The sequence below is a fragment of the Nicotiana tabacum genome, chromosome 7, assembly GCF_000715075.1.
Source record: "Nicotiana tabacum cultivar K326 chromosome 7, ASM71507v2, whole genome shotgun sequence".
NCBI classification, from domain to species: domain Eukaryota; kingdom Viridiplantae; phylum Streptophyta; class Magnoliopsida; order Solanales; family Solanaceae; genus Nicotiana; species Nicotiana tabacum.
Window position 1 is genome coordinate 155,529,956 of NC_134086.1, and position 13,247 is coordinate 155,543,202.

The window sequence follows — 13,247 nt, forward strand, 5'->3', positions numbered from 1 at the left end:
AATATTGTAAGTAATACCTCCCCTTTTGTTACGATGCTTGAATTATCAAAACCAGATAAAGTACGCGCCTTGGGTACCAGCCTATCTTCAGCTTGCATTTCATTCAATACACTCAATAAAATGATGTTCACAGAGCTACTTGGGTCAATCAAAACTCGTTTAACATTAGTGTTATGTAAAAGTAGAGATATTATCAGTGCATTGTTGTGTGGAGTTAGTACGCCATCTACATCTGCATCATCAAATGTAATACTCTCTTCTTCCAAAACATGTCGAACCCGCTTCCCGTGTGTAACTGTAACTTTTGAAATTTTCTTGGCTATTGTATATGTCACGCCATTAATTTCTTCTCCCCCGCTTATAATGTTAGCGGTCCTTTTTGGAGAAGGAGGTTTAGGGGGCTCTTGCATGTTCTTTATGTATGCTTGCTTACCTTTTTTTCCTAAATAGCTTGGTAAGATATCCTTGCTTTAATAAATGGTCTACTTCACCTTGTAGCAATGTACAATCTGCCGTTTTATGACCATGATCATTATGAAACTCGCACCAGTGATCAGGATTACGCCTATTTGGATTTGATCTCATTTCTTTTGGCTAACGCACCTTATCACCTATGTTTCTTAATACTGCCACTAATTCTGAAGTGCTGACATTAAAATTGTAACCGCCAAATTTTGCCTTCAAGCTTCTATCATCATCTCGCGTCTCTCGTGCGTTTCGATCTTTCCCAAATTTTGATGATGAACCCGACTCTCTATCTCTCGATATATGATCATACCTTGAATTGTCCTGCTTTGAACATGATTCTCTTCCTGCTGGGCCCATGTAGGGCTCGTATCTGTTTTTACTGGACCTTTTATCAGTTTCAGCACGTCTCGAACTTACTTTCTCCTCTTTTTGAGATTGGGAGATGGTATCCTCTTCTATCCTCAACTTCGTGTTGTACCTGTTGTAAACATCATTCCAGGTTGTCGCTGGAAATTCATGCAGACTTTCCTTGAGTCGTCTCGTGGCCTCTGAACTTTTCTCATTTAAATTACTGGCAAAAGTCATAGCTGCCCAGTTATCAGGTACGCGCCGTAACATCATCCTTTCACGCTGGAATCTATCAATGAATTCTCTAAGCAGCTCCGAATCTCCTTGCTTTATTTTGAAAATATCTTCCATTTTTTTCGACTTTTTAAGCTCCCGAATGCGCTTTGATAAATGAATCTGCAAGCTCAGCAAAAGAATTTATAAAAAATTTGGGTAAGAGAGAATACCATGTTAAGCTCCCTTGGTGAGTGTTTCACCGAATTTCTTGATTAATACTGATTCAATTTCTTGTTTGGTTAAGTCGTTACCCTTCACACCAGTTGTGAACGCAGTCATATGGTCTCGTGGATCAGTTGTGCCATCATATTTTGGAATATCGTGCATCTTGAATTTCTTCAAAATCGGCATAGGAGCAGCACTGGGCTTCCAAGGTTGTTGTAAATATTTATCCATATCTATTTTCTTGATTACTGGCGGTACTCCTGGTATTTGCTCTATGCGATCACTTTGCACCTTGAGAAGTTTCTGCAAGGTTAATACAAAATTTTGTAAATCAGAATTAACTATGTTACCTGGTTCTCCATCACGAGACTTGCTGGGAGTTCCACCACTGCCTGAATTAACGAGTCCAGAACGTGGGTTTTCCAAAGTATTGTTATTCGGAGTTGGTGTCGGTGGCGCAACCGGTAACTGGTTGGTAAAAGCCTGGAGAGCATTATTGACTTGTTGAGCAATTAATTTCTTCAAAGCATCAGCAAGGGCCTGTTCGTTCGCAACTCTGTCATTTTGATTTTCCTCGGCTCCATTTTGGTTTGCGACTTTGTTGTTTGCGTCAGAGCCATCTGGAGTCCCCTCTCATGACTGTCACTGAGAATCATGCGGTGAGGGAGGTGGGGACCTATCATCTGCATCATTCACTTGATGCTGTGGATCTTGTAGTGGTAAATTGTGTTTGTTATTGTCGTTGACATTTGACATGATTGTTTTTTATGAAAAAACTGAATTGGAAAGCAAACGTTTATCAGATCCGCGGTAACGAAACCAATTTATTTAACCAAAAATAAGAATTTCGGTCAAAGCTTTATTTTAGAAGAACTCGGATTACTGATAATTAAATATATTATAAATAAAAGGAATTGAATTTAACAATAGCAGGATGAGCAAAAGAAAACAAAATAATTCAGTATATTCCAATAGTATTTCGTGTCTTTACAAATGTTCAGTCTTTTCCTTTTATAGCTATCTCTAGGTAATACATTTTGTTTCTCTCATAATAAAGCCATTATAGATAATTAATGACATTTAATGTAACGTTATAGTTGGTAATCATAACTGATTCAATACAAATTCCATAACGTTTTCCGTAATTAATGCCTATTGATTACCAATAATACGTATTTGCACCCCTTTTGCTGATAAGGTTCATTATTCTGATATGACCGTCGAATATCAATAGGTACGAGCACTTATTCTTTCTAACTCCCTTGAACTTCTGCCTGTGCCTATTGAAGCTCGTGCCTCTTCAATTTATTCTTTGCCAATCATTTACATTTTTACTAGTCTACGTATCATGACATATCACCTCATATTTAATTCTATACACGAACTTAATTTTTCCCAATACATCTATCATATACCATCAAAAATAACCAAGTGGGAAAGCTAAATCTATGTATTTCTTTCCTTGTTCATGTAAAAAATCAAGAGTTTCAAATAAAGAAATTAAGATTTCGTTCCTTTTAAAATTGACAAAAAAAAATGGCTCCATAGTAAGATAAAACAGGGGAGTGATAATTAATTAGAGAACACCAAAACATCATTGTTTTGGTTGCTAGTTTTGGCAATCTTATAAACTTATTCGAAAACATAAAGATGAGATGTAAAAGGAAATTAAAGAGGGAGTCCGGAACCAAAATATGGTTCTTTTAGACTCAAAGTACACAAATAGGTGATAAAAAAAAGTTACATTTTTATGTATAGAGCCACAATACATGGCGCTATATATTAACGGTAACCACACCTTTAATGTATAGCGCCAGATATTGTGGCGCTATACTGCAAAAGCTGACACGGCGCAGGTATAGCGCCACAATAACTGGAGCTATACATAAATTTTTATATATATCGCCTGGTATTTTGGCGCTATACTCCTTTTCCCTAGCCCCACTAATAATTCCTGGCTTTAATGATTCAAAAGCGTAAAGTGCCAACTTTTTGGGCGCTATATATATATATATATAAAAAAATTCCCGGCTAGCCATTTCCTATATAAAGAGATTAGGATTGTATAGAAATTCATTCAAAAAAAATTTTAACTCTTGTTGAAATATTTATTGTTGTTAAATTCTCCAGCATTTTTTTATTATGTCTGAAGAGCGTAGAATAAGAGTTTCATTATATTAGGGGGTGAGGTTGTGATGGAGAATAACTCCGTGGGCTACAGTTTACCTGCTCAGTGTCATGTTAAATTGCCACTTACAATGGAGTACGATAAATTGATATCATTGTTATGCAAAAAAATGAGTGTGAGGAAACGTTCAGTGATACTTAAAGTAATCGAAAGATATCCATATTCCGTCACTCCGAAAGGGGTTGCTTTTTACTCAGAGTTTAACATCGACGATGATGAAACTTTGAGTGATTTTCAGAGGACTACGGATGAATGACGGGAATTTCTTGTAATCACAATGTTGGAGATGTACATGAAGGTCGAAGACGTTCCAAAAAATGAGGTTGTGCGTAGTAGAGATAACTCCCAGTCATCGGGTGGTTATTTTGGAGCAGTTTTTGCCAGACAGGTTCTGGGTGAAAGAGTTTTCCTTAATTTAAACTTATCACCATCGGTGAATGAGCAGCGAGAAAATAATTTATACCCTGCTTTCCATAATTCACAAGATGAGTGGTAAACTTCAATTTTCATTTGTGTTAATTATGTATATTTTTGGCGTATTGAATTTGTATTAACGCTCATATATTTAATAGGGGGTACCGACCGGATATGAATTTTACAAGTGGCTCATCCGGTAGTCATCACCTAATTGAAAACGTCCATCATGGAATTTCATCACATTACGACTTGTAAGTGAAGTGATATAGCCATATGGAAAGCATTTATTAATTCAGTAGCTTATATTTTTGTTGGTTGTGCAGTGAAAACGAGCAAGTTGAACCACCCGTACTCACTCAATTGACCGAAAATGACGTATTACATCGGGATCTGGCAGATGCACAGAGTGAGGAACAGAACAGTGACTACGATATCAATGCCGATGAATCTGGAGACGAGACACCCTTTCCTCGTGAGGATGGTGATGAGCAGGGTGAGGAGGAAGGACCTGATTTGAAGAGAGACCCCCTTAGACGAAGAGTGTACGAGTCCGAAGTGCCGTTTCATTCAAGGGAGATTCCTTACATTGATAACTTGCCAACCGTGCCGGATGTGGAAGCTCTCACAAGGGATTTTGATGAAATCCGGACAGCAATATGGGATAAGTCTAGACCAACGGTGCTTGCAAAGGGGATGCTTTTTCCTGATAAAGCGCGCTTAAGCAGGGCTTGTAAAATGCACAACGTAAAAGAGTGTCGTGAGATGCAGGTATGGGAGTCAAGTCCGATGGTATACAAGGATATTTGCCGCAGGTGATTTTGGCCATGTAATTGGATGTTGCATGCGACCAAGAAGAAGACAGGTATGTGGAAAGTGGGTAAATACATTCCCACCCACACATGCAAAATGGACACATTCAACGGGAATCACTTCAACTTGGATATTGACTTGATTTCTCTTGTACTTATTCCGCACCTCGAAGCGTCCATAAGGTATACAATCAAAGAGTGCATTACATCAGTCCACCAGGAATATGGCCATACCATTGCGAAAAGAAAGGCATTTCTGGGGCGCAAATGAGCGTTTGAAATTGTCTACGGTAATTGGGATAAGTCATTTACATCTCTGCCAAAGTACATGGTCGCACTGCAACACTTTAACCCCGGGACAGTTGTTGAATGGAAGCTTGAGCAGAGTCCGGGAACACCAGAATACATATTCAATTACGTGTTCTGGGCGTTTAAGCCAGCAATTGATGGTTTTTTGCATTGCCGGACCGTAATATCCATAGACGGAACTCATGTCTATGGAAAGTATAATATCAAGCTATTGATAGCCGTAGCAGTGGATGCTAATGAACAGATATTTTCTCTAGCTTTTGCTGTTTGTGCCAATGAAAGCACAGAGACGTGGACGCTATTTTTAAACCACCTAAAAGAGCACATTGTCAAACAGCATTCAGGTATTTGTCTAATATCTGATCGGCACGGTGGTATATTAAGTTCTGTGGAGAACTTGCCTGCATGGCAAGAACCTCATGCATACCACTGTTACTGTGTGAGGCACTTGAAGGCCAATTTCCAAAAGGCACATCCCAACAAGGATCTACATGATTTGATGTGGATGGCAGCAACAGACCACCAACGGCATAAATTCCAGAGGCATATGGATTCTATCAGGCAAGAAGACGAGGTAGCATCGTTGGTTAATGCGACATGACCCTGAAAAGTGGACGTTGCATGCGGATGGTGGAAGACGATGGGGAATTCTTACTACAAACGTGTCAGAGTCCTTCAACGGGTTATTGAAGTCGGTAAGAGGATTGCCCGTCACAGCCATGGTGCGGATGTCGTTCAAGCAGATGGCGGAGAGGTTTGTTGAACGGGCTGCAGCTATAACAGAATTGATGGAGAGGGGTGTTGAATTTATGCCAGTGCCTATGAAGAGATTTGAGAAATACAGACGGCGAGCACATTGGCATTCATTTTTGCAGTATGATAACGAAAGAGGTGTTTTTGAAGTTTGCACCGCTATCTATAATAATCAGGGTAATAATGTACATACTGTAAATGAATCTGCAAGGTTATGCTCCTGTGGGAAATGGTCCATCTACCACATGCCTTGCTCACATGCCATCAAGTATTTTCAACGTGTTGGTTATGCGGAGACCAACTATGTTGATCAACAATATAGTGTTTCCAAGTACCTAAACACATATAGTGGTCAGTTGCAGTCAGTGGGTGCTAAGCATTATTGGCCTTCGGAACCATTTAAAATGGTGTGTAACAAGTCCTATTTGCGTAAAAGACAGGTGCAAAAAAGAACACGTATACGGAACCAAATGGATGTTAGTGACACCGGTTATGCGCGCAAATGTGGTATATGCTCGCAAATAGGACACGACCATAGAAAATGTCCTTTGGGTGGAAACAGTAATCAAGCTCGGGGTGGGTGTTCTTCTAGTGTACCTAACTACCCATGAGTTGATGTTGTAATAATTAGTTATTATGTCCATATTGCGAGATTTATGAAATAAAATTATGCTTGTTAATTATGATTTGTACTTTCCCATTTTACCTATTTAAATAATAATTTAATAAAATTATCTGTATATTTATTATGTGTGTGTTGTCTTGTCAAACTGAAAAAGCTGAACAGCTGATATAAAGTTGTCTTGTCAACATCATGATATTTAACACCCAAAATATAGCGCCATTAGATAGTACGTTATGTGTGTGTTGTCTTGTCGAATTGAAAAAGCTGACCAGCTGACATAAAGTTGTCTTGTCAACATCATGATATTTAACACGCAAAATATAGCGTCATTAGATAGTACGTTATGTGTATGTTGTCTCGCCTATAAATAACGGGCTCATTGTAGTTATTTTGTGTGCTCAAAATTTACTAAAAACAAATATTTCATTAAAAGTAAGGTTTTTTTTTACTAAAAGCAAATATTTCACAAATGGATCAACCTCTTCGTCCACCAAAGTGAAATTGTGGAAAAGCGTGCTTGATGCAAAATTGTTGGAATGGTGGTGAAGTTGGACGCCCCTACTGGCACTGTATGAACCAGTTTTACAAGGTTCCCGGCGAACCTATTTGTTATTTTGAGGAATTGGTTGATGAACCATGTTATCAGGAATGTTACAAAGAACAACTGTAGTTTCTTCATAATATGTGTTTAAGACAACGGGAACATGAAAAGAAAGCAATAGAATTATTGCAGACTTGAGGGCGAAACTGAAGGAGGTGGGAGAAGAAAAATGGAAAACACAATGGAATTGTGAAGCACAAAAAGAACGTAAAAAAAATATAAATTGGAACTTGCGGAGGTGAAGGCGAAACTGAAAGAGGTAGAAGAAGAAAAAGAACAACTGGAAGAATGATTTAAGTGGCTGGAGCGGAGATTAAATGGCAACCGGGCTAAATATTGGCATGTATGTGTTTAGTGTATTTTTCAGATTTCATGTATTTTTATTATGTTGGCCTGCTATGTTTGTGTTTGTGCTTGTGTTTGTGCTGTAGTAAAGTTTTCCTTGTTTGTTGTACTAAATTTTATTTTAATTGAAGTGGAAGTTAAGTTTAAGTGCTTGTGTTGTTATATGAAACTATAAAACGAATGGAGAACTAAATAAAGTAATGGGCATATTCGATTAAATATTGTTTTTAATGTATACAAAAATATTATTTACAACAAATAAAAAAAAAGGAAGGCCGAATCAATGTGTCCCGCATCCGGTGTGTCTCAATGCAGCAGCTGGCCTGAGGCGCATCCCCTCCCGCCCGGGTATGCTATCAGGATCATCATCATCAAGTCGTCTCTTTATCGCGGGATGCGGCGCAGGATGACATGTATCGGTGGTGCTGTCAGGTCCAGTAGAAGGCTACATAATAATATAAAACTTAGTATAGAAAAATAGATAACAATTCACAGCAATTTATATTGTCTTACCATAATCGTGTCTGGATCCTGAATGTAGTCATCTGTCGCAGCATCGCATGAAGCCTTAAAAAGGAAATTAATAAAGTTAAAAAAATAAGTTACAGTTAAAACAAATTCAAATTCAACACTAATAAACTCATACATGTGCATGTGATGAGGATCCATAACTCAATCGGCGCCCACTAGTAAAATCTCGGGTCGGTCGATCCTCATCAGTGGTATACGGGCCTGGGAAGTATCTACCCCAATGAGCTCCATGAATATCCGAGCCCGTGATCAATAATTGACCCGATGGGGTCACCTGCGAAGGCATTGGAGGAGGATAAATTCCAAGGCTATAAGACGGCATGTCGGTCTCATGCATGCCACCTGCCATATCAGCAGCAACATCATCAGCATGAGCCTTAACGTCCCCTTGCTGGGGACCACCTCCTCTCCGCCCACGATCACGTCGTCCGGCACCACCAGCTCGTCGGGCACCACCAGCTCGTAGGATACCACGACCTCGTTAGTACGTGGTTGGGTCCATATAATCAGCCCCGTGTGCCAAACACTGATCCGATCAGGCTCGCTGCAGTGTCTGGGCAGCCACATCCATGAATCGACGACTATACTCCTACATGACCACAGGATCGTGGACATAACTCTACATCTGCTGCCCCATACAATAGATGGTATGCAATCCAATTGCCTGCACAAAGTAAAAAATATAAACTACGTATTTAAACTACGTATTTGGCACTAAATTACAGGTATATAATTAATAATAACAGAAAACATACAGGGCCTCGTGTCTCCCGGCGTATGGGACGTACCGACCGTGTGCCTGATGAACTGGGTTCCCGATAAAAAGTCTGGAAACAGTGTGGTACCATGCCATATAGCGTTCAATAAGAAAGTGCTGCGGAGGTGGGGTCAAGTCCCCTCGCCTGTCCCAAATACCCAACTGGTCGTTAAGCTATGCCATAAATGTGTCATCCGTCCTGGACCGATCATCCCTCTAATAATGTAAAGCATTCCATGCAGGTGGATCAGGTATAGGCTGTGGCAGGCCAAACTGACGAAATACCCGCTCGGAGGCATGATACTCGACAATATCGAGGCATGTGAGCGGGACAGAAGCCCTCCAAATATGTCGGCCGAACGTGCAGTATGCTGGCAGGGTACCTACACCTCATCGTTGTACGGCGTCCAGATGAACTATCAAATAAGAACATAAACCGTTAGAATGCACAACACTAAGTTAATCAACAACAGGTAAGTTTAGTTAGATATTCACCTCTGCGTCCTCCAGCAAATCTAACACATCCCTGCAGAGGGGGAGATTATGATGGGCATCATACTCTCGCGCAAGTCTACGACGCATAACCCACCTATGTGCTAGAGGGGGATTCGGAATTTCTACATTAGCCGGTAGTTGTGGTAGAGGTGGCTGAAACTGCAGAAATCGCTCCCAGACCCAAACCTAACATACAAAGTTGACGTAAAGTATAAGATTAACTATAACTTGGTAGAATTGTAACTAATGGACATATTATTTGAATATGTTGTCACCTGTAGAAGCGGCAGAAAGCCACCAACGTCTCTCTGTGTGCCGATGCAAGCCCGGCACATCTGCCTGTACAGATATGAGATGACAGCACCACCCCAGCTGTACAAAGATGTATCCTCGAACCGGGCAATATGATGCAGAAAACGGAGGCTCACTAGGTTCCCTAAAGTGTTCGGGAACAAGACCCCCCCCCCCCCCAAATAGAAGGAGCAACAACAGCCTCGTATATTGTTGTACATCCACCTCCGTTGACTCGTCGGTGATAGTATGGTGGATCTGCACCAGGTGGTCTCTAATAGGGACCAACTGCATACGACTGGCCCCAGACGCTACCTCCTCGTCCTTCGGCATGAAACCCGTGAGCATGTGCAGCATATCCCAATATGCCTGGCGCGAATAATATCTCATCGTCGCAGGCAGTAAAACTGGCAAGCCATCAGCGGACAGGCCGTATAAAATCTCAACGCCCTGGAGTGTGATGGTGGCTTCGCCGATGGGCAGATGGAAAGTGTGTGTCTCCGGTCGTCACCGCTCAATCAAGGTCGTGATCAAAGCATAGTCGAGCTGTATGCGGTCAATCCTAATAATCCTGTATAATCCCATCTCCTCCAGGTAATGGACCACGCGGGGATGTAGAACGCGGGGAGGACTCAAAAACTCCCACAATAGATCTACTCTCCTAGTTCGAAAAGTCTGCGTAAGCAACTGTCTGTCCCATATATACTCGAATCTATGCTGGGGTTGTAGGGCTAATAGATCTGACGTCTGAGGGCCGGGATGTATAGTAGCGTCCATATTGTCAACTGTAAATTCATATTTTTTAATAACTTAATTGCATAAATTATATATATATATATACCTGTGGGTTCCGGGCTCGATATTTTGAGGCCCAATGGCACCAAACTATCATTAATAATTATGTATTTTTTTTATAATTTAAATTCATATTTTTAATAACTTAATTGTATAAATTATATATATACCTATAGGTTCCGGGCTCGATATTTTGAGGTCCAATGGCACCAAACTATCATTAATAATTATGTGACTTTTTATAGTTTAAATTCATATTTTTAATAACTTAATTGTACAAATTACTAATTATGTGTGTTGATACAATTATTAACTTAATTGTACAAAGTTTGTATTTTCAACAACCAGTATAAGATACTTAAACAAAAGGAATTCTAAGCTAAAATACTACACATTACTACGCTACAAGGCTCTAAATTTTACTACGCTAAAAGGGTCTACGTTTTACTACGCTAAAAAGGTCTAGATTTTACTACGCTAAAAAATAATCTAAATTAAACATAAACAACAAATAAATTTAATTGCAAATAAAATACAAAACGGCATGAAAACACATATATATAAATCAGGATATTAACAGACAAATTTATTTTACAAATTTATATTTTTTTAGAGAACACTAATATTAAATCCGGATAAATTTAACATGCTAGTTTCGAAAAAAAAACACAAACCGAAATAGAACACATACAAATCAAATAATATGCATTATTATAAACGTTTCAACCTAAAATAAATCGAAATACCTCGATTTAGAATTTTCGGAAAGCAAAAAGATTGAAATTTTGACTCCGGAAGTGTGAATCAACAATAATACGAAACTCTACTCGAATGTGGGACCTACGTTCTTCAAGTTTTATGTGCCGGGGTGACCCAGAATTTTTTTTTTTAAAACGGAGGGCAGCAGCGGGTATAGGGGGGACCAAGAAGAGAAGAGGGGTTAAATAATGGAGGAAGAAACGATGAAGAAGACGGATGGAATTTTAAAAAAGGGGTATAGCGCCAGTTATTGTGGCGCTATACCTGCGCCATGTCAACTTTTGCAGTATAGCGCCACAATATCTGGCACTATACATTAACGATGCCGTTACCGTTAATGTATAGCGCCAGGTATTGTGGCACTATACATAAAAATGTAACTTTTTCTTTTACTACCTATTTGTATACTTTGAGTCCAAAAGAATCACATTTTGGTTCCAAGGGCAGCAAGGACAAAACCCTGTTTGGGGTAGCTAATTTATAAGCTGTACTCCATATATGAAGAGTAATGGACTGTATATATATCCCCCACAATGGTTAGAAGTAGGTCAATGTCAAGAGGAGTACGTCCCAATGAGATATAGAAAACGCATTGCTTCTATGGGGATATTTGAACTTCTATCGTTGTATTCTTTATAATATTTAAGTTATGAATTCATTTTTATTATTTATTACAATTTCAGTGAGATTTTACACATAAAGTTACTCACGCTGAAAGTTATGGTTCAGTTGAACCCGACACAGCCTCCGGTTTCTCTGATGGGTTTGTGTGATGTGAAAACTCTGAGCTCTTTCTTTCCTTTATTATGGCTTGTGGACGTCATAAGAAGATATTTCTTCACTTCTCACACACTGCCTTTTCTCTATTCCATTTCCTCGAATATCCCCTATATGAAGAAAAACTTTCCTAAATCTAGATCCAAAATTAGTAATTATACCCTATGTTTGATTCTTTCTTTTTCTCCCCCCTTTTTGGCCGCAATAACATGGAGATTGTCGACCATGTTATTTTATTCAGTTTCAGAGACTTCTAGTAGGGAAAATTCCAAATTAACCTCTAAATTTTTGTTGCTTAACGTTGCCATCTATTGGTAGTTTTGTAACCAAAATACTATTTCATACTATCATATTGCCATTTTCCACCAACTCAGTAAACAGTCTTCGCTGGTTTTTAATATATAATTGTGCACATAAGCTGACACGTAGATGAAAAATGTAATTCAAAAGTTATGCCAGCGGACAAATGGAAAATTTGATGAGAGCCAATGAATCAACGAACACGTGAATTGTGATAGATGGGTGAAGAAGGAAAATTCAGAAGTAAATTTGGAAGTTTTACCTAATAAAAGAATGAATTAATTAGCAGTAGCTTTAATTTCATAAAATACATCGTTAACAATCCCCCTCTCAAGGTTATTTGTGCATCATGCCCCTTTACAATTTTAAAATTAAGAAAATGACATTTTCATATCTCTTATGTGTAAAAAACAAATCTCTTACGTATTAAAGTAAATCTCTCATGTGTAAAAAAAAAAGGTATGGTCATAAAATTACTAAAAATAAATTTGTAAAGAGCCACAAAACCAATTGACCCCTCAATTTGTTGCACCAAAAAAAGTTTTTTTTTTTTTTTTGGGGGAGGGGGCGGAGGGGGGGGGGGGAGAGACAAATGGAGAAGTAGAAAATCTTATAGATTGTTCCTGACCTTTAATTAGAATAGACTACTTTAAGTATTTAAAATGTAAAAAAAAAAAAAAAAAAAAAAGAGGAAAAAGATAAAGGCTATGTATTAGAGATGGAAAATGGATTGGATGAATGGAGACAGTCACTGCAATTTACAATGTATAGCGACTTTAATTGCAAATATGTTATATTTGCAAGTTGTTATGTTAACAATAGTCTTATTTTTACATCATATTTTGTACAAATGACCAATTACATCTTCTCTACTTCTTCATGAATACTTTATTAATTCAAACATAATCCTCATGATGTGGAATACGGTAAAATTGTAAATATCCTCTTGAAGTTCGACTGGTATTCAGCTCTAATGTTGATTATATATTTACCCTATGTGTTTAGGTAAAAACAATATTCTTTATCTGAACTTGTCAACACCAAAATTAATTTAGTAGATTTCCCTATATTTAGGTAAAAGAATTCATAGGTATATTTCCTCAACTCGCCAACCCTAATATTATTGCCCTAGATTCATACGTATATATAGTGGTGGGATGTGGGGGTTTTGGGGGGGGGGGGGGGAATATATAGCTCTCTGTAATCCAGAAAATTTTATTCTTTTGACATATGCTAGG